General features: G+C 44.8%; 1 pseudogene; it reads left to right on the top strand.

Moving 5' to 3' along the window:
• Positions 1-222: 222 nt before the first annotated feature.
• Positions 223-21,694, top strand: LOC139540607 (vascular endothelial growth factor receptor 2-like; annotated as a pseudogene).
• The last annotated feature ends 1,307 nt before the right edge of the window (positions 21,695-23,001 follow it).

The raw sequence follows: 23,001 nt of genomic DNA, 5'->3' as shown, positions 1-23,001 counted from the left end.
ATATACATGTGCGGAGTGGAGTGATGGCGTCTGAGTAGCTTACTGTGTGGAAATACGCCTTGGCTATAGATCTAGCATTAGTCCTTGTTCTCTGGGTCGCTTTATCCAAGTTTCTTTGAAACAAGTCGGTTAAGTTGAGCGATAACCTGCAGGTGGATGAGGAGATGGGGACTCTCGCTCCTCCCTTGCATTTCCCACCTCCTCTCACCGCTACTGCGCATTTCCACTGCCCGTCATTCCTCAGAGCGAACCATCAACTCCACTTTGACTCAGGCGCCAAACTGACCCCAGTGCACTGCTGTGAATGGGATTTACCTATTTTATTCAGTTCCGTGTGTTTTTGGTTCGGCATTTTGTCACGTTGTCCAGTTGAATAGAAATAGTGTCCGTGTGCGTCAAGAAGATTTATGAACGGGTAGGCTTGGATTACTTCTGGAGTGAACTTGTATTGCGTGTTCTTGCGGGGACAGTTCATATCTATTGTAGGACGATGGTAAAGGCATTATCCGTCATGACTTTACATCTCGTAGGCATTATTATGGGAGTCAGCAGGGTGATTGGTAAGATGACACAGAAAGAACATTGTTCAAATTGATTCAGTTTAATATGTCCTGAAAAAATTGGCATCTAACGGCTCCTTTAATGTGTTTCAATTGTGGTTTATTATAAGGTTGCTAACACTAACAACTATATTTAGATGTTTATTATTATTATTATAATCATTTCAAATATTTTTTTGTTAGGTATACAAGTCTAAAATCTCAAATGTTCTATCTCACTAGGGCAGTAGACAATATAATTTGAACATAGTTGAATGATTGATCATCAATTAGTGGAAGTTGTGTAATAATTGGTAACATCCACCAGTGCACATGCCAGGTATAAAATGTGACGCATTAGATCATTGCAATGTGTTGTCTTATGATTCTCTTGTGCATATAGGTCAGTTACAATTCCTCTTGGCCCCACATTCTGTTGTGGCCCTCATTCCCCCTGGCCTTGCCCCTCAATTCGTTTAACTATCCATTCTGATGGGAAATCAATTCACTTGAGGCAGTTTAGCAAATTACCATTGAGGCAACACATGTTCCTCCCCGCAATAGTCTGGTGCTACAATTCTTTTTGATATATTCTTTGATCAGTAAGGGCTCAATATTCCACATTTCAGCATGTAGCATATGTGTCCAGGCCCTCACTGGCTGAAAGGCTGTATCCTCTAGAACAGGAACCCCACCTTAGGTGACACAGAGCTGGGCTATTGAGCCTGACCCAGCCCATCTGCCTTGGCTTCCTGTTTTGACACAGCTCCGCTCTGCCATTTTCTGCAGAATAGCCCCAGAGTAAATAGAGTCCACGCTATGGGTGCAAAACATTTCTCCTCTCTGTGGTTTCTACTGTTGGGATGATTCAATAAACTGTATTTTATCATTGACTTACAGACTTATTATTTTGTATTCTAGCTATCAACAATCTAATTGCAGAGAATAAACTATTATGTTTGAGGAGTCTGATATCACCCTACCAGAGTGCAACAGTATACATGGATTCTGGGATTTGATAGGAGAGCAATAACCATAGTTGTAACCATTAACCATCTACTCAGCCCTCACTCCCACTCAACACATTTCTATACACAGGATATAAGGTTGATTTGACATGATAGTAAGCAGTCTCATATTGATCTCCACTGTGTGGTAATGCTGACTGAACCGTTGAGATAAGTCAATCATCAGGGTGATTGACTGGCTGTTTACCCCTCCATTCCTACAGCGTTGGAATGGATGCCTGACCCCCCAACAATGAGCATCCAGGACAAGGTCCTCAGGATGAACCCATCAGACTCGCTGGACATCACCTGCAGGTGAGACAAACTGGAACCTGATGGGCCTCTCTCCCACAGAAGTCTGGCAAATACGGCCAGGAGTGTAACTCAAATGGTCTTAAAACTGATATCAACTACATCTGATACCTCACATAATGAGACTCCATACAAGTAATCCATCCATCAAAATGTTCCCCTGCTAACGATCATCATTGTCACTCCGTTCTTTGGTTCTACAGCGGCCGTCAGTACCTGGAATGGACCACATCCTATAATCACATACGTGCCGGCAGTCGTCTCTCCACTGTAGACTGTAGTGGGTCAGGATTCTTCTGCACCACATTACAAATTTCCTCGGCCACTGTCAACGAGACTGGAGAGTATTGATGCTCCTACAGAGACCTGGCGGTGGAGGATAGCAAAACCTCTGTGGCTGTTTATGTCTTTGTCCAAGGTGTGCATCATCCTTACCTCACTCTGAAATAGGCTTACCGAATCTCTGAACAGTGACTCAATGGGTGATCTTTCCTATCTGACCCAAGAGCTGCTTACAGTAAAGCTTCCTTAATTACGATTGGCTGCAGGACTACCTGATCTTTACCTCCACCCATGAATTACATACTGAATGTTGTTGGTTCTCACCATGCCTTATAACTTCTTTATGTATTTGTGTTTAATTTCAGACTATAAAGTGCCATTTGTGCCCTTTGATGAGGACTATGAGATTGTGCTTATCAGTGAGGGAGTGCAGGTGGTTATCCTATGCCGCTGTCACGAATACTACTGAAGGTGGCTCCCCTTCCCGTTCGGGTGGCGCTCGGCGGTCGTCGTCGCCGGTCTACTAGCTGCCACCGATCCCTTTTTCCTTTTCGTTTATGTCTGTCTAATTGTTTTCACCTGTTCCTTGTTGGGGTTTTGGGAGGTGTACTATTTAGTTTCGTTTCGCCCGCTAGTGTTTGTGCGGGCTTATTGGTTGTCATTGTACGTCGGAGGTGGATTATTGATTTTGGGTTTTCGCTGTCCAGTTTATTTAACAGTGGTCTTTGGGTTGTGTTTGCGCCTGTGTTTTGGCGTCACCCCTTTTGTACCTGTTCCTGTTGACTGTGGACATTAAAGCGTTTGTTCCCGTGAAACTTCTGCTCTCTGCGCCTGACTCTACACCCATCATTCTCCTGACGTTACAGCCGCGGGTCTGGGGAAGATCTCAACGTCACGCTACATACCGTAAAGACAGACCCACTGACTTTATTGTCCTTTTGGGGGGAACTTTTAAGGCATACTTGTTATATTTAAAAGACATTAAAACACAGAACAGTATTACAGTATGGGATACATGCAATAGATTCTGTTCAGAATGGAGTGAAATTTCCTGAAATTCTATCGTGTCTTATTTTGTCTAAAGTTGACAACTAAGCCTCCACTTCCAAACCACCTTTCCTCTAGTCTAACTGCATAATATAGCAAACAAATCCAGTTGGTAAAGACTTTGCTCTCTCAGGTATGTTTTGTTAGACTGGAGGCTACAGTATGTGAGTGGCAGATAATGTCAGCGTGGATTCTGAATAGAGTTTGTTGCATTGTTTCCATGTCAGATCAGGGAAATAGAAAACTGAGTTTCCATTTCCTATCTGGGTTGTTCCCACCTCTTCTCCTGACCACATCAGTCAATATCTGATCTCTGGGACCTTATTGATGGCCTGTATGGTTCATAGAACACTTCACTGAGAATGAAGGTTGGAAAAACCACAACACCCTCTGACATAGCCAGTGCTAACCAAGTGGTAAAACATCACTCATAATTTCATGTAAGGGTCGGTCGGTCGGTCAGCATCACTACATTTAGTCAACCAGCATAGAACCTGCTTTACTTAGTCTTGTCAAATCGATGCAATATTGTGATGTAACTGTAATTTTTTATATATTTTTGTGAACTTTTCATCAGAAGTTTCCCAAGAAAGAACTCTTATCTGAACGGGAAGGACATTTTTTGGGATAGTATGAAGGGTTTCTCCATTCCCAGTCACCTGATCAGTTACACTGGAGTGGTCTTCTGTCAGACATACATATACAACGAGGCCTACAAGTCACCTCTCTACATTGCTGCTGTTGTTGATAAGTGGGTTAGGTTTTAATTTAGTGTATGAATCCTGTTTGATCCACTGTATGCATCACTTAAATATGCCAAGGTGTCATTCAAAGTGTTAATGTAAGTTTGTGTTTATTTGTGTTTACATAACTTAATGCATATGTGTGTTTATCTAAGCGTATTGTCTGCATGCATGTACCCTGTGTGCGTGTGTTTGTGAGTCTCAGGAGAACAATAGTCTGCTCACCACTCCGCTGTGTCTCCCCTCCCTTCTCCGCAGCACATAAGATCCATAACCTCACCCTGACCCCACCACATGAGAGGCTGTCTATGGGGGAGAGACTGGTGCTCAACTGCACTGCCAACACAGAGCTCAACGTTCCCATTGACTTCACCTGGACACACCCTCTCAGCCTGGTCAGTACCCTGCATTGCCCACTCTTATAGACCGACGCATCAGTAAATGAACATGAAATCACTGACTCAGGCTTTATTGACAGACATGTTACTCATCACACTGCTTTCAGATTAAAAAAACACAACTTCAGATCGAGGCTGCCCTTATGTAATTAATGGTTTCATCTTCTCATGTGGAAGACTGGGGTAAGTTGCGAAAAATGGGTTAAGTTGAGCCACCCTTGTTTTTAGGAAACCATACACAAAATGTATAATTTGAACAAATATTTAGAAAGAGGTCATAATTTCATGGAGTATGTGAAGGAAGAAACACATGGACAAAGTGGTAAGCAAGTTAGGTAAACAAATAATCATTTCACCAAGACAAATTCATTTATTGTGTTAGAGGTTTCATGATGCTTGTATCTAAACCAACGTAGATAATTGTAAGATTGTTCTATATATCAGTTGGGGTCTCTATAAGCTTCAATATGAGGTCCTAAACCTAGCATGAAAGTGCAGCCTTGCAGTTGTGCAGGGTATATTAGTCAAAATGTTTGCCTTGGGGTACGTTTTTGGTGGTGTCACGCCCTGACCTTAGAGATCCTTTTTATGTCTCTATTTTGGTTGCTCAGGGCGTGAGTTTGGGTGGGCATTCTATGTCTGGTGTTCTATGTTGTCCTTGTTTTGTATTTCTATGTGTTTGGCCTGGTATGGTTCCCAATCAGAGGCAGCTGTCTATCGTTGTCTCTGATTGAGAACCATACTTAGGTATGTTCCCACCTGTGTTTGTGGGTAGTTGTTTTCTGTTTTGTGTGTCGTCACCTTACAGAACATTTCGTTTGTCGTTTTTGTTGTTTTGTTCAGTGTTCAGTTGAGGAAATAGGAGCTGAGGAGCTGGAGCTGGAGCGGCGACACTACGAGGAATTGGCTCGAGGTAACGGGCATGAGAGGCAGCCCCAGAATTATTTTTGGGGGAGAAACACGGGGAGATTGGCGGACTCAGGTAGGAGACCTGAGCCAACTCCCCGTGCTTACCATGGCGAGAGAGTGACTGGGCAGGCTGTCCGGAACAGCCAGAGTCTCCCTCCTGTTCGGGGCAGCCAGTCTCCCTCCTGACCGGGGCCCGCTGCGAGCGGGGAGCCAACTCCCTGTGCTTACCATGGCGAGAGAGTGACTGGGCAGGCACCGTGTTATGCGTTGAAGCGCACGGTGTCCCCAGTGCGCACGCATAGCCACGCATAGCCTCGAATCGGCCGGGCTAGAGTGGGCATCGAGCCAGGAGGGATGATGCCGGCTCAGCGCATCTGGTCTCCAGTGTGTCTCCTCGGCCCGGGGTATACTGCACCAGCCCTACGCACGGAGTCAGCACAGCCCAGTGCGGCCTGTTCCAACTCCCCGCACTTGCTGGGCTACAGGGGGGATCCAGACAGGACGAGTTGTGCTAGCTCTGCGCTCGAGACCGCCAGTGCGCCTCCACGGTCCAGTGCATCTGGTGCCTCAGCCAAGGACAAGGCCTCCTGCATGTCTCCCCAGCCTGGTGAGTTCTGTGCCTGTGTCTCTCCATTCCAGTGATGATCCATGGCAAGAAGCCTCCAGTAATGATCCATGGCATGAAGCCTCCAGTGATGATCCATGGCAAGAAGCCTCCAGTGGTGATCCATGGCACGAAGCCTCCAGTGATGATCCATGGCACGAAGCCTCCTGTGATGATCCATGTCACGAAGCCCCCAGTGATGATCCATGGCACGAAGCCTCCAGTGATGATCCATGGCACGAAGCTTCCATTGATGATCCATGGCACGAAGCCTCCTGTGATGATCCATGGCACGAAGCCTCCAGTGATGATCCATGGCACGAAGCCCCCAGTGATGATCCATGGCTCGAAGCCTCCTGTGATGATCCATGGCACGAAGCCTCCAGTGAGGAGTTATGGCACGAGGCCTCCAACGAAGGACGTCAGTCCGGAGCCTCCAGCGTCGCCCTCTAGTCCGGAGCCTCCAGCGTCGCCCTCTAGTCCGGAGCCTCCAGCGACGCCCTCTAGTCCGGAGCCTCCAGCGTCGCCCTCTAGTCCGGAGCCTCCAGCGACGCCCTCTAGTCCGGAGCCTCCAGCGTCGCCCTCTAGTCCGGAGCCTCCAGCAACGCCCTCTAGTCCGGAGCCTCCAGCGACGCCCTCTAGTCCGGAGCCTCCAGCGACGGACTTCAGTCAGGAGCAGCCAGAGTCTCCCTCCTGTCCGGAGCAGCCAGAGTCTCCCTCCTGTCCGGAGCAGCCAGAGTCGCCCTCCTGTCCGGAGCAGCCATAGTCTCCCTCTTGTCCGGAGCAGCCAGAGTCTCCCTCCTGTCCGGAGCAGCCAGAGTCTCCCTCCTGTCCGGAGCAGCCAGAGTCTCCCTCCTGTCCGGAGCAGCCAGAGTCTCCCTCCTGTCCGGAGCAGCCAGTCTCCCTCCTGTCCGGGGCCCGCTGCGAGGGTCCCCGGTCCGGGGTCGGCGGTAAGGGTCTCCGCTCCAGAGGCGCCACCTAAGTGGGCCAAGACTAAGGTGGAGCGGGGTCCACGTCCCGCACCAGAGCCGCCACCGCGGTGAAATGCCCACCCAGACCCTCCCCTATAGGTTCAGGTTTTGCGGTCGGAGTCCGCACCTTTGGGGGGGGTGGGTACTGTCTCCTTCTCCCGACGACGTTCGTTACATGTGGGTTTTGGTTGAAGTAGTGCAAGGCATTGGCACTGGGATATGAGGTAACAACAGGACTTGGCCTATGTTAAAAGTGTTTAAAAAACTACAAAGTGTTTGTTAGGTGTTAAGCCTGTGTTAAAATATGTTTAAAATGATTAAAAGACAAAAAAACAATTGTGATTGTGTTGAATTGTGTTTGGGAAATAAAAATACACATGCTTTTAAATAGGTAGTAGTAATATTTAATTCAGTACAGAAATGTGTATGCAGCTTAACTTACCCTGTCCCACGGCTCATTTTACCCCAAACCCGGGGTAAGTTGTGCCGAGAGACCAACTTTTTGGGGACAAGCTATGTTTTCAAAACTGTAATGTTTACATGAATTCATACTATTTCCAGGAATACACAACATCCTAAAATATATGTAGATATCTTTGTTGGAAAGAATACTATATTTCCCTTGACAAAGTGATGCTGAATGTAAAAAATTGCTCAACTTACCACACGCTCACCTATACCAGTCTTTAGGTTGATTTATGGAGCTCTAATCCCCTTGCTCTCCCTTTTGCCCCTCTTGCAGGTCCCAGTGAATGGCTCTGTGTGGGCCTACACCACGTCACACAAGAAGAAGCTGTGGGACCATCTAAAGCTGTCCAATAAACTCATAGTGGAGAATGTGACTGTCAACTACACAAGAGAATACAAATGCACAGCCTCCAGTGGACAAATGGTCAAAACTGCATATGCATCTCTCATGGTCTATGGTAGGTACACCAGGTTCTTTGTGGTTTAAACCACATCAGTTGTCCAAGGTAAATAGTCCAGAGGTTTTGCAGAGTACCATTTTTTTGCGGCTATCCTCTTGTTGGTTTAGATTGAATTTTTCCCCTGGTCTGGTTTTATTACACAATAATCCATTATGTTACTTTGTGAGATTTAATTGTTTTGATGACGTTTGTGTTGTTTTTGTTGTTGTTAGAAAAGCCTTTTATTGTTTTTGATGGCCGCAAGTGGGTTAAGGTTCTGGGGTGAACGTTAGCCAGACCATTAAGATACCAGTCAAGTTCGACACCTACCCAGAACCTACAGTCAGATGGTTCGTTGATCATATACAGTAATAATATATACATTGCATTCAGAAAGAATTCATACCCCGTGAACTTTCCAATTTTATTTCATATTACAGCCTTATTCAAAACTGGAATAAATAAATGTTTATCTCATCAATCTACACACAATACCCCATAATGACAAAATGAAAACAGTTTTTTTGCAAATGTATAAAAATAAATAAAAACATACTTTATTTACATAAGTATTCAGACCCTTTGCCTTGAGACTCGAAAATGAGCTCAGGTGCATCCTGTTTCCATTGATCATCCTTGAGATATTTCTACAACTTGATTGGAGTCCACCTGTGGTAAATTCAATTGATTCGACATGATTTGTAAAGGCACACACCATAAGGTCCCACAGTTGACAGTGCATGTCAGAGCAAAAACCAAGCCATGAGGTCAAAGGAATTCTCTGTAAAGTTCCGAGACAGGATTGCGTCAAGGCACAGATCTGGGGAAGGGTACCAAAACATTTCTGCAGAATTGAAGGTCCCCAAGAACACAGTGGCCTCCATCATTCTTAAATGGAAGAAGTGTGAAACCACCAAGAATCTTCCTGGAGCTGGCCGTCCAGCCAAACTGAGCAGTCGAGGGAGAAGAGCCTTGGACAGGGAGGTGGCCAAGAACCCGATGGTCACTCTGACAGAGCTCCAGAGTTCTTCTGCGGAGATGGGAGAACCTTCTAGAAGGACAACCATCTCTGCAGCACTCCACCAATCAAGCCTTTATGGTAGTGGCCAGACGGAAGCCGCTCCTCAGTAAAAGGCACATGACAGCCCGCTTGCAGTTTGCCAAAAGGTACCGCAAGGACTCTCAAACCATGAGAAACAAGATTCTCTGGTCTGATGAAACCAAGATGGAACTCTTTGGCCTAAAGGACCATAAAGGCGTCACATCTGGAGGAAACCTGGCACCATCCCTACTGCGAAGAAGTTTGGAACCACCAAGACTTCCTAGAGCGGGCTGCCCGGCCAAACTGAGCAATCGGGGGAGAAGAGCCTTGGACAGGGAGGTGGCCAAGAACCCGATGGTCACTCTGACGGAGCTCCAGAGTTCCTCTGTGGAGATGGGAGAACCTTCCAGAAGGACAACCATCTCTGCAGCACTCCACCAATCAAGCATTTATGGTAGAGTGGCCAGACGTAAGCCACTCCTCAGTAAAAGGCACATGACAGCCCGCTTGCAGTTTGCCAAAAGGCACTTAAAGGACTCTCAGACCATGAGAAACAAGATTCTCTGGTCTGATGAAACCAAGATGGAACTCTTTGGCCTGAATGCCAAGCGTCACGTTTGGAGGAAACCGTCGTCATGCTGTGAGGATGTTTTTCAGCAGCAGGGACTGGGAGATTAGTCAGGCTTGAGGGAAAGATTAACAGAGCAAAGTACAGAGAGATCCTTGACAACCTGCTCCAGAGTGCTCAGGACCTCAGACTGGGGCAAAGGTTCACCTTCCAATAGGACAACGACCCTAAGCACACAGCCAAGACAACACAGGAGTGGCTTCGGGACAAGTCTCTGAATGTCCTTGAGTGGCCCAACCAGAGCCCAGACTTGAACCAGATCGAACATCTCTGGAGAGACCTGAAAATAGCTGTGCAGCAAAGCTCTGCAGAGAAGAATGGGAGAAACTCCCTAAATACATGTGTGCCAAGCTCGGAGCATCATTCCCAAGAAGACTCCAGGCTGTAATTGCTGCCAAAGGTGCTTCAAGTACTGAGTAAAGGGTCTGAATACCTACATTACCGTTCACAAGTTTGGGGTCACTTAGAAATGTCCTTGTTTTTGAAAGAAAAGCTCATTTTTGGTCCATTAAAATAACATCAAATTGATCAGAAATACAGTGTAGACATTGTTAATGTTGTAAATGACTATAGTAGCTGGAAACGGCAGATTCTTTATGGAATGTCTACATAGACATTCAGAGGCCCATTATTAGCAACCATCACTCTTGTGTTCCAATGGCACGTTGTGTTAGCTAATCCAAGTATATAATTTTAAAAGGCTAATTGATCATTAGAAAACCCTTTTGCAATTATGTTAGCACAGCTGAAAACTGTTGTTCTGATTAAAGAAACAATAAAACTGGCCTTCTTTAGACTAGTTGAGTATCTGGAGCGTCAGCATTTAAGGGGATGACCCAATGCTTAATAATACCACTTCTGCTACTACCACTTCTACTTTGTGTTAGGTCAAGTACGATACTGGTCTCTTTTTGCTACAGGTGTGATTCTGAGCCGATTGAACCATACCCTGACCAACCTTACGTGTGAAGAAGGAGGACAGTGATCTGTATACTTGTACTGCCTGTAACAGCCGTGGCTGCGATGCATCTCAGCCTACCTAATCACTGAAGGTCAGTGATCCCACTATGGGAAACTGGATCACAGCACCACAGAACAGGAAACACCACTAATCACCCTGCAGACATGATGCAGTATTACAGAATGCCTGTATTTTCTGTTCTCTGGTGGTGTAACCATAACCAAAAGATGGCACAGCCTTAATAACCAAAGAGCGATTCATACCACAGTGAATTTGTTAAGTTTTACTGAGGATGTCTTTCCCTTAAACCCAGTCTTACCCAAAATGTCCCATATAGCTCGACCATTCACTCAAGGTTTCCCTGATTCACCTCCCACTTAAGACATTTTGCTCTATCAAAGATTACGTGTATAAATAGCTATTCCACCACAGGTCAGGAAGCGGGCCCTATTAGAGCACATCCTCCTGGGAGTTTCAGAATACAAAACAATGAGAAGCCCAGCGAGGACAAAGGGAGAGGCCGGCCCTGGCCCCCTGCTCCAGCTCTCATCTCCCCCTGTTCTTTTAGAACACTGAGACACAGCAACAAAAAAACAGACGTGCAGAGAGTGAGCATCCTAGGCTTACTTGACCCGTGCCCCGCCAAAGGCCACTGGCCACCTGCCCGTCACCCAGTCAGAGGTCAGGGTCTCTCAGTTGCCAGACAGACAGCCTCACTAACGAGGCAGGACAGAGGACAGAGGCTGCCTCAGCTCACTAACGAGAAGTTAATCTTATACGTGGGCGGAGGACGAGGGAGGTATATTGGGAGAACAAGATGGGAAAATGGGACAGAGATGTAAAGAGAGAGAAGGCGTACAATGGCGGCAATGTTAACGATGGGGTTCTACAGCTTGTAGTCACAGATTTCTGGTGTAATGACAATTTTCTCCCAGGTTGACTTTGGCCAGAGATCTGACTGACATGCTGAAAGCTGTCTGTTATGAAATTGTTTTAGATAAATAAGTTCTGGCTGACATACTTACATAATGATTGATTAATTAAGAGATAGATACCCTTGTACAGTGTACTGTAGTTCATATAGTGTCATTGATCTCACTCTGGTTATTGTATTGAGTAAAGGAAGGGATGAGAAGACTAACGTGGAGCTTATTGTTCCTATTGGCTCTGTGGTCATCGCCATGTTCTTCTGGCTACTCATCGTCTTCGTCATCCTGATGGGGTTCACCTTGTCATGATAGGGGCTGTACCAAATGTTTGATGTATTATAATAATTGATTTTGCTTATGTTGTATTAATAGAAAGGGAAGGGTTATAAGACCCCTCCCCCTTACATTTATAGGGTCCTAGACTACAAAGTAACAATATACACTGCACAAAAAAATAAAGGGAACACTTAAACAACACAATGTAACTCCAAGTCAATCACACTTCTGTGAAATCAAACTGTCCACTTAGGGAGCAACACTGATTGACAATAAATTTCACATGCTGTTGTGCAAATGGAATAGACAACAGGTGGAAATTATAGGCAATTAGCTAGACACCCCCAATAAAGGAGTGGTTCTGCAGGTGGTGACCACAGACCACTTCTCAGTTCCTATGCTTCCTGGCTGATGTTTTGGTCACTTTTGAATGCTGGCGGTGCTTTCACTCTAGTGGTAGCATGAGACGGAGTCTACAACCCACACAAGTGGCTCAGGTAGTGCAGCTCATCCAGGATGGCACATCAATGTGAGCTGTGGCAAGAAGGTTTGCTGTGTCTGTCAGCGTAGTGTCCAGAGCATGGAGGCGCTACCAGGAGACAGGCCAGTACATCAGGAGATGTGGAGGAGGCCGTAGGAGGGCAACAACCCAGCAGCAGGACCGCTACCTCCGCCTTTGTGCAAGGAGGAGCAGGAGGAGTACTGCCAGAGCCCTGCAAAATGACCTCCAGCAGGCCACAAATGTGCATGTGTCTGTTCAAACGGTCAGAAACAGACTCCATGAGGGTGGTATGAAGGCCCGACGTCCACAGGTGGGGGTTGTGCTTACAGCCCAACACCGTGCAGGACGTTTGGCATTTGCCAGAGAACACCAAGATTGGCAAATTCGCCACTGGCGCCCTGTGCTCTTCACAGATGAAAGCAGGTTCACACTGAGCACATGTGACAGATGTGACAGAGTCTGAAGACGCCGTGGAGAACGTTCTGCTGCCTGCAACATCCTCCAGCATGACCGGTTTGGCGGTGGGTCAGTCATGGTGTGGGGTGGCATTTCTTTGGGGGGCCGCACAGCCCTCCATGTGCTTGCCAGAGGTAGCCTGACTGCCATTAGGTACCGAGATGAGACCCTCAGACCCCTTGTGAGACCATATGCTGGTGCGGTTGGCCCTGGGTTCCTCCTAATGCAAGACAATGCTAGACCTCATGTGGCTGGAGTGTGTCAGCAGTTCCTGCAAGAGGAAGGCATTGATGCTATGGACTGGCCCGCCCGTTCCCCAGACCTGAATCCAATTGAGCACATCTGGGACATCATGTCTCGCTCCATCCACCAACGCCACGTTGCACCACAGACTGTCCAGGAGTTGGCGGATGCTTTAGTCCAGGTCTGGGAGGAGATCCCTCAGGAGACCATCCGCCACCTCATCAGGAGCATGCCCAGGCGTTGTAGGGAGGTCATACAGGCACGTGGAGGCCACACACACTACTGAGCCTCATTTTGACTTGTTTTAAGGACATTACATCAAAGTTGGATCAGCCTGTAGTGTGGTTTTCCACATTAATTTTGAGTGTGACTCCAAATCCAGACCTCCATGGGTTGATAAATTTGATTTCCATTGATAATTTTTGTGTGATTTTGTTGTCAGCACATTCAACTATGTAAATAAAAAAGTATTTAATAAGAATATTTCATTCATTCAGATCTAGGATGTGTTATTTTAGTGTTCCCTTTATTTTTTTGAGCAGTGTATATATGCATTATAAGATTTAATATTGTTCCACAGCTCTTTTCTAGTCTCTGCTTCTTATAAGAAATGGTTTGAGAGGTGTGTGAGTTATTGCAGTCAAAACAGGGTGTCTGTGAGAAGCGCCTCAAAGATAAAAGAGATTCATAGACACAGAACCCTGCAGGGGAGTGAAAGAGATAAGAGTCTAGTCAGACATACCACTATAAATCAACTTGGGGAGTGGACATTTATTGCTGAGCCTTTGGATAACACTGAAACTATTGTTTGTATAGCTGTGTATGCATGGGCTTGGTCACATGAGTAGAAGGTACTGACGTAGGCAGTTACATCACTAGGGGTTGACTGCAAGCATAATAAAACATCTTGGACCCTTTCCTATTTTGCAGAACTTACTCGGAAACATGCGTGCTATGTTCCCGTTGTCAACTTCAGTCTGCAATTACCTTAATAAAGGTTTTTGATTGATTTACTTAAAGATATTGTCTGAATGCTAATTTCACCAATGAGCCAATGATTGACAAGGAACAAGGAACGAACCCCAACAATCTGCAGCAGGAAAAGAGTAAGACTACCCTTCTCCTCTTCCACAGAACCTTTCCCTTGTTTTCACAACCCTGCCACACACTACCCCACACACACTACGCTACACACACAGTGGGCTGGGTCTGACAGATGAGAAGTAACTGGTCTAGCTCTGTGTCCACACTCCTTTGTATTAGGGAACAACAGAGCCTCATTCTGTCACTGGCCTGGTCTGGCATTGCATCTCACTGATGGGCCAGAGAAGGCACTGAAAGGGGACTGAGGAGACTGATATTGCCAAAAAACTCCTATAGTGAAACACTGAGGGGGACTGCCATGGGTGGAAGAGCACGGTTGGTCATAATTGTGAATATTCTTGTCTGTTTTCTCTCTCCCTCCCCTCTCTCTCTCTCTAGCCAACTAATGGGGAAATGAAGACAGGGTACCTGTCCATCATCCTGGACTCTGAGGACATGCCCATGGACGAACCCTGTGAGAGGCTCACATATGATGCCAACAAGTGGGAGTTCCCTTGTGACAGGCTGAAGCTATGTGAGATTTTCAGATCCTTATGGGTCAAGGCTCTGTGAGAAAGAGATGTTATACACACATTAAGTGAGACTTAAGTTTTATGTTCACTGTCTGAAATGATATATGGTGTGTTTTAAAGGGGACCAATTGGGGCAAGGAGCTTTGGACAGGTAGTAGAGGCAGCTGCCTTTGGCATAGAGAAGGCCAGTACCTGCACCACAGTGGCAGTCAAGATGCTGAAAGGTGAGTACAACTCCTTCTAATCTCCTACACACATGCAAGCAACACACACACTAAAACACTGAATGAGCTGATTGAGTGTTATCTCTGCCCACCACAGAAGGAGCCACCTCCAGTGAGTACCGTGCGCTGATGTCAGAGCTGAAGATCCTCATTCACATCGGCCACCATCTCAATGTGGTCAACCTGCTGGGGGCCTGCACCAAACCAGGGAGTGAGTCTTCACATTATGAACACACACTCACATATTTCATATTTCACTTTTCCCCTGCCAATACCCTCCACCTTTCTTTTGAATTTATATTCTCTCTCGCCAACTCTGGTTCTACCTTTCTTGAACCCCCTTCCTGCTCCTCTTCCACTTGTGTTCTACACATTGTGTTCATCAAATCAAAATCAAATCAAACTTTATTTGTCACGTGCCGAATACAACAAGTGTAGACCTTACCGTGAAATGCTTACTTACAAGCCCTTAACCAACAGCGCAGTTCAAGAAGATGAACTCATCAGGAAATATCTACTTTATTAGCAGTGAGAGGCGGAGTTTAACGAGCATCCTCTGTCTGTCCTAATTGTATATCTCCTCAACCCCAGAGATGAAGCTATGTTTCGGCAATTGGGGAAGAGGGCCTCTGTTTCCATGGCCTCTCTCTCTTTCTCACTTCTTCGCTTTCCTTATTTACTCCACACAAACATTCTACAGTGCTCCAATGAAGTGATGATCTTCCTCTGATATTTAACATTTTCTCCCTCCATCTCCCCTCAGGTCCATTGATGGTGATTGGGGTGTACTGTAAAAAGGGCAACCTTTCCAGCTACTTACAAAGCAAGCGTGGAGAGTACAGCCCCTTCAAGGTAAATGTGCAGAGCCCCAACTACAACAGCCTGTAAAGCCCAGCCAGCCAGCCTCTGATGTGGTTACACTGATCCCAGACCATTACACAACGGTTCTCCACAACACTTACACATTGTCTGCCTGATCTGTTGAACTACCAGCTTCCATTTTATGTTGTATTGTTAGGGATAGGAGTTTTCCAGCCCAGTTTTTCATTTGGACTTTTGGTCCTTGATCCATTAACATGCAACTCCTCCATGGTAACAGAGGTCAGTTGGAGCGGATGGGGGAGGACGTGACTGAGGGGGACCTAGGTTTTTGGACCAGCACCCACCTGGATATCTGCACTGGGACAGCAGTCTGCTCCAGACATGGAGAGGAGAGTGCTGTCAGCCACATATAGGAGGAAGGTGGTACTGCAGCTTTAAATCATACTAGCCACATGCAAATACTGTACATATCACCTACAGTGATCGGAAGTTTACATACACTTAGGTTGGACTCATTAAAACTCATTTTTCAACCACTCCACACATTTATTGTTAACAAACTATAGTTTTGGCAAGTAGGTTAGGACATCTACTTTGTGCATGACACAAGTAATTTTTCCATCAATTCTTTACAGACAGATTATTTCACTTATAAATCACTGTATCACAATTCCAGTGGGTCAGAAGTTTACATACAGTAAGTTGACTGTGCCTTGAAACAGCTTGGAAAATTCCAGAAAATGATGTCATGGCTTTAGAAGCTTCTGAAAGGCTAATTGACATTATTTGAGTCAATTGGAGGTGTACCTGTGGATGTATTTCAAGGCCTACCTTCAAACTTAGTGCCTCTTTGCTTGACATCATGGGAAAATCAAAAGAAATCAGCCAAAAAAATTGTAGACCTCCACAAGTCTGGTTCATCCTTGGGAGCAATTTCCAAACGCCTGAAGGTACCACGTTCATCTGTACAAACAGTACGCAAGTATAAACACCATGCGACCACGCAGCCGCCATACTGCTCAGGAAGGAGACGCGCTCTGTCTCCTAGAGATGCATGTACTTTGATACGAAGAAGTGCAAATCAATCCCAGAACAACAGCAAAGGACCCTGTGAAGATGCTGGAGGAAAGTATCTATAAAGTATCTATATCCACAGCAAAACGAGTCCTATATCGACATAACCTGAAAGGCCGTTCAGCAGGGAAGAAGCCACTGCTCCAAAACCACCATAAAAAAGCCAGACTACGGTTTGCAACTGCACATGGGGACAAAGATCATACTTTTTGGAGGAATGTCCTCTGGTCTGATGAAACAAAAATAGAACTGTTTGTCCATAATGACCATCGTTTTGTTAGGAGGAAAAAGGGGGAGGCTTGCAAGCCGAAGGACACCATCCCAACCGTGAAGCACGGGTGTGGCAGCATCATGTTGTGGGGTGATTTGGTGCAGGAGAGACTGGTGCACTTCACAAAATAGACGGGATTATGAGGAAGAAAAATTGTGTGGCTATATTGAAGCAACATCTCAAGACATCAATCAGGAAGTTAAAGCTTGATCGCAAATGGGTCTTCCAAATGGACAATCACTCCAAGCATACTTCCAAAGTTGTGGTAAAATGTCTTAAGGACAACAAAGTCAAGGTATTGGAGTGGCAATCACAAAGCCCTGACCTCAACCCTATAGAAAATTTGTGGGCAGAACTGAAAAAGCATGTGCGAGCAAGGAGGCCTACAAACCTGACTCAGTTACACCAGCTCTGTCAGGAGGAATGGGCCAAAATTCACCCAACTTATTGTGGGAAGCTTGTGGAAGGCTACCCAAAACGTTTGACCCAAATTAAACAATTTAAAGGCAATGCAACCAAATACTAATTGAGTGTATGTAAACTTCTGACCCACTGGGAATGTGATGAAAGAAATATAAGCTGGAATAAATCATTCTCTCTACTATTATTCTGACATTTCACATTCTTAAAATAAAGTGGTGATCCTAAGACAGGTAATTTTTACTGGGATTAAACGTCAGGAATTGTGAAAAACTGAGTTTAAATGTATTTGGCTAAGGTGTATGTAAACTTCCGACTTCAACTGTATATCCACCATTGCGCTTCAAAATGTATAATGTATGATGTGATGTAAACTAACCACTGTATTTGTTATAATATGTATGATTTTACTAAATGCTCAATTTAACCCCATGCAGAGAGTTGTGAGTGGGAGGAGCACCTGACCGTGGAGGAACTGATCAGCTACAGTTTCCTGGTGGCCAAGGGCATGGAATTCCTCTCCTCTAGCAAGTGCATCCATCGGGACCTGGCAGCTAGGAACATCCTGCTCTCAGAGAACAATATTGTAAAGATCTGTGACTTTGGTCTGGCCAGAGACGTCTGCAAAGATCCCGACCCTGTCCGCAATTGAGAAGTAAGTTATTAAGAACACAACGTAACCTCAGTCACTAACAGTGGTTATGATGTTTTATAAACTGTGCTATAAATTGTGATTATCTCTACAGGTCCATCTGAAATGGATGGCTCCTGAGACCATCTTTGACCGGGTCTATACCACACAGAGTGACGTGTGGTCCTTTGGGGTCCTGCTCTGGGAGATCTTCTCTCTAGGTGAGCCAGGTTACCAACAGTACCACTGTTGTGTCCTGTGCACGTGACAAACTTTGATTTGATTAACCCTAACTGTAACTGATATTGTAATGGTTGTTCTCTCCACCACAGCCCTACCCTGGTGTTAGTATTGATGAGGCCTTCTATTGATGAGGCTGAAGGAAGTGACCAGGATGAGAGCACCAGACTACGCCATGACTGAGATGTGAGTGGGCTAATGAGAACATAGTACAAGTTATTACATACAGAATCCTACTATGTACATTAACATTGTTGTATGAGGCTATAGATAACTTGATGTGACCTTAGTGTATTATAGTACATTATAAACCCGGTAGTTTTGGTCCTGGATGCTGATTGTCTGAAACTGCATTTTAGCAGTGTGTATATCTGACAATATACCATAGGTATGACGCAAAAATAATTGTTTGTTCTATTTATGTTGGTAACCAATGGGGATGAGCATTTTAAATAATTTCACTATTTGAATAATATCATGAAATGTTTTCGGATATCCTAAAAGTAGAAATATGTGTAAAAAAAGTTGGGGAACTATCTTGCTGCGCAGCCTGCACCACTTGGGAAAGGTGCAGCTCTGTTTGCTTGGAGCAGTGTGGGAGATGGGCAGGGGTTGGTGTTTTTGACACAGGAGGGAGAGAGATTACCCATACAGACTTGCGATAGTTAGACATCCCATCTTGTAGTGCCTGTCTTTACTGCATCAAATCGATCTAAAGAAGCTAGCTAAGACAGCCAGGCATGTTAGCCAGCTAACTATCTTGGCTAATTGAGGCTATTTTGCTGCGTTTCCCATCCATTCAGTTTCATTGTTTAATCCATCAGATTAAACAACATAGCTGATGGTTGCTCGTTGTAGCCTACTCCTTCTCAATTAGCTAACTTAAATACCACATTTTTATTCCAATTTGTATTGATTAGAGATCTCCCACGTCTCCTTCCTACACATGGAGCCTCTGACTGTAGTGCCATATTGATTTGCCAACAATAACAACAAACACATGAAATCCGTGTAGGCTAAAGTATGTATTTCTATGGGGTGCACCATAAGTCATAAAAACTATATTCAAATGTTTGTTTTATTAAATTGAGAATTTAAAATGTCATACTTGTGTGTAGCAATGTCACATAGATAATTTAATTTAATTTAGACAAAGACTTTTAATTGTTAAATAGGCCTATGATTTTTTTATTTAAAAAAATTTATACTTTCGCAAGCATTCGAAAACTAATGTCAGTTTGGATATTTGAATATTCGAATAATCTTGCCCATCCCTAGTAAACAGTTTATAATAGCAATAGGGCACCTCAGGGGTTTGTGGTATATGGGAAATATACCACACACCCTTGGGAGTTTATTGCTTAAATGTAGTGATATGCTCTCTTAGATATCAAACCATGTTGGACTGCTGGCTGGACAAACCCACAGACAGACCACATTTCACAGAGCTCGTAGAACATCTGGGAAACCTCCTACAGGCCAGTGCTCATCAGGTGACTGTGTGTACATGTGTTAGTTACTTTTTTAGGGTATAAGAGGTATGTGTGTGTCTTCATCTTATTGTGTGTGTGTGTATATGAGGTGAGAGAGTGAGGATTGAGAGTGAAGGACTACATCCCTCTGACAGCAGTGGAGGTGGAGAGGAACTCACTCAGCCCTGAACCCAGGAACCCCTTCACCAAGATCATTAGAGAGGAAACACCCGGCCCCCAGATGCACTATGACAACGCACCCCCATCATCCTCGGGTCAGCAAGCATGCACACTCACTCAAATTAACACCAAGCATCACATTGATGTGTCACAAATTAAACCCCCATTTAATGGACTAAATTTGCACAATTTGTATGAACACTTTCTAGTTGTTAGATTAACTTGTGGGGCCTAGCTTTTGACCCTCCCCTCACTGCTCCTAATAGGTTCTCCCAGCAGAGTGACAGGTGCAATCAACCACTCAGTGTGAAGACTTTTGACGACATCCCTGTAGAGCATAGCATCGTCATGGTGAGTGTCTCCACGGTCACACACAGTGTCCCTCCCCCTCACATATCAACAGCCAATGAACAGTCCATGTGGGTGTTTCCCACAGGGGTGTCAGACAGCCAGCGGTATGAGCATATCACCAGAGGAGATGAAGAGTCTGGACCATCAGCCTCACCGCATGCCTAACTTCAGGTGACTTCACAGGACCATAACCCCCAACCCTAATGGTGTTGTGTGATACTCTGGACTCTTATGGCGTTGGTATATTTGTTTGTTACTATATTTGTTTATTGGGTTATAGATTCCTCACGTCCTCCCCCAGCCACATCCGGTAATGTAAGTGTAAGGAGTCCCTGGCATCTGAGTTGTCCAATCAGATGAGTGGGTACCAGTCAGGCTACCACTCAGATGACACTGACACCCCCATTTATGCTAATGTAGAGATGATCATGAAGAGGAGCATCCAGAAGAAGCCGTTGCCGCCCAAAATAGCAGACAAGTTCAATGTTGAGGTGCGCTACAGTGCCCCCCCCCCCCTGTTTTTATTCCCTAATGGTCACCATCACTAGCACTGTTCCCCTGAATTCCCACAAAATATACCCCTCTCCTTGAGCCTGGTTTTGTACAGTGTTCTATGTCTTTACCCTCCCCTTAGGCAGGACCCTTGGGTGACCATCAGGAACAATCTTATCACATGTAATAGTGCCTTATATATTGAATTGTTTATTCTGCAAAGTATTTTCATAAGAGATAAATGTAATATATTCAATGTGAATGATAAAGGCTGTATGCTGTAGAAAACCCTCTCTATTGCCCTGGGACACAGAGACAACTCTGTGTCTTCTAACCGCACGAAGTAGGCGCCCCACCCCACTGGAGCCTAAACCCGCGGGTCATAAACTGGCACTTCACACCTCTGTTGCTAGGCCGGGTTGCCTTATCACACCGTGGGGTCAGCCAATCACAGGCAGTCATTTGGGGTCGCAGATCCCCAATTCCTGCCTCTTTCTCATAACCTTCAGCAGCAGTGGCAGCATGAGGACAAACACTAGTGTTAGTGCAAACCACTTCTACTCGTTCCATCTTGCTATGGTGGTGTGTGTGTGTGTGTTATGTGAGCTCAATAAAGTGTGTTCTGTACGCCCATCTCCTACTGGTCATTACGACGCCTTCAAATAGAGACATCGGGACGATTGTACCTCTATTTAACCCACACCTCTTTCGGAGACATGGTGCTCTTTTTCATATGTGCTAATTCATGTTTGTAAAGACCCCTATTTTTAGCGAGCCTTTGGAATGCTATCATGTTTAAACAGAAAATGGAAGGTCAGTGGAACCTAGCCACAGGGCCACACCCACTTCCCGAGAAGCAATCCGCCCACTTCCTCTATTGCAGGAAATTGCAACTCGAATTTGGGACAATTGAATGAGCAAATGTTCTTTCCTTTTCTGTCAATTGTGTCTTATTGGACGAAGCCAGTCTGCATCATGTGGTTTCATCCATTTTTGTAGATTGTTCTTGCCTCTCAATTGTACAGTTTTATTACAATTATTTTTGTATTTGTAATAGTTATTAGCTTATTTTATTGAAACCAATATCTACTTTACTAAACTTGTAAATGTAACTATTTTTATAAAATAAATATATACAAATATACAGTATGTGCGTTTGTGTACTGTCTGTCAAATTTATCCTGAGGTGACAATACTTTCCCAGCCTTGGCTATTCTGCATGTGTATTCTGCTGGCACAGCTCAGAATGGTGAGGGCAATGTAAAGAAAACATTTTAATTCATGCAGATATAATACCTGTACAACTACTTTGGAGCCTTGATACTAAATGTGCCAAGTTTGTAACTGTTTTGTGTTCAGTTATTTGTTGGGAGTGGGCATCTACTGGTATCTGTTGAGGTTTATTTTACCTCTGACCCACAATGTGCCAGGAAGTAAAGCTGAAAATGTTCTGACTATTTATTACAACCCACCATTAAGGATGAGTTCAAAGAACAGCATCTCTACATAACCTTGAGGACATCTCAGAGCATGTAATTGCACACACCCTCTTGTAACAGTGCATTCTCACTACCACAGCAGTCAGAGCTGCTGGTGACCGTGGATCTGTTAAAGAGGATAGAGGTGCTTCCCTAGGAGTGTGTGTAAGTGTTCTTGAATGAATATTTGTCCTCAATCAACGACAGCACTGTTTAATTATAGCATACCGGAGGAAATGTTTTGCAGCTTAAGAGGAGCTTGTTTTCCACTTCCACACAAACTACTGTGGAGTAAATATACAACATCAAAACTCTCATCCGTCCGTCTGTTAGTCGGAACTCTGAGCCGTAGTTCTGCAGGATCTGGTAGTTCCGTTTTATGGGTTTCAGGCAACTGTATGCAGTTCCACTCATTGACTATAGATGCCTCTGTACCTCTGCTGTTTTAATGGAGAACACACATCTACTGTACATGCCTTACTCTGGTCCTGTGAGGAACTGGTGTGCATTTTATAGTGCGCATGCGTGCGTGCGTGTCTGTGAACCCATGTATGTGTGTGTGTGTGTGTGTGTGTGTGTGTGTGTGTGTGTGTGTGTGTGTGTGTGTGTGTGTGTGTGTGTGTGTGTCGGTCTGTCTGTGAATATGTCAGAATTCCGGTAATATCTATTGTTTGGTAAAATAATACAAAATACTAAAAGAAAAGCTGCAAATGTGTCGACGCAAATGTGTTTGTTGGTCAGTGTTTGAAAAAGTACCCAAAAGTCATACTTGAGGAAAAGTAAAGATACCTTAATAGAAAATGAAGTAAAAGTGAAAGTCATCCAGTAAAATACTACTTGAGGAAAAGTCTAAAAGTATTTGGTCTTAAATATACTTAAGTATAAAAAGTAAATGTAATTACTAAAATATACTTAAGTATCAAAAGTAAAAGTATGAATAATAAAGATTCCTTATATTAAGCAAACCAGACGG

This window comes from Salvelinus alpinus, chromosome 16 (genome assembly GCF_045679555.1).
Source record: "Salvelinus alpinus chromosome 16, SLU_Salpinus.1, whole genome shotgun sequence".
In the NCBI taxonomy this organism is placed as follows: Eukaryota; Metazoa; Chordata; class Actinopteri; order Salmoniformes; family Salmonidae; genus Salvelinus; species Salvelinus alpinus.
Note: the sequence above shows the minus strand (reverse complement) of the source record. Positions and strands in the feature narration are given on the sequence as shown.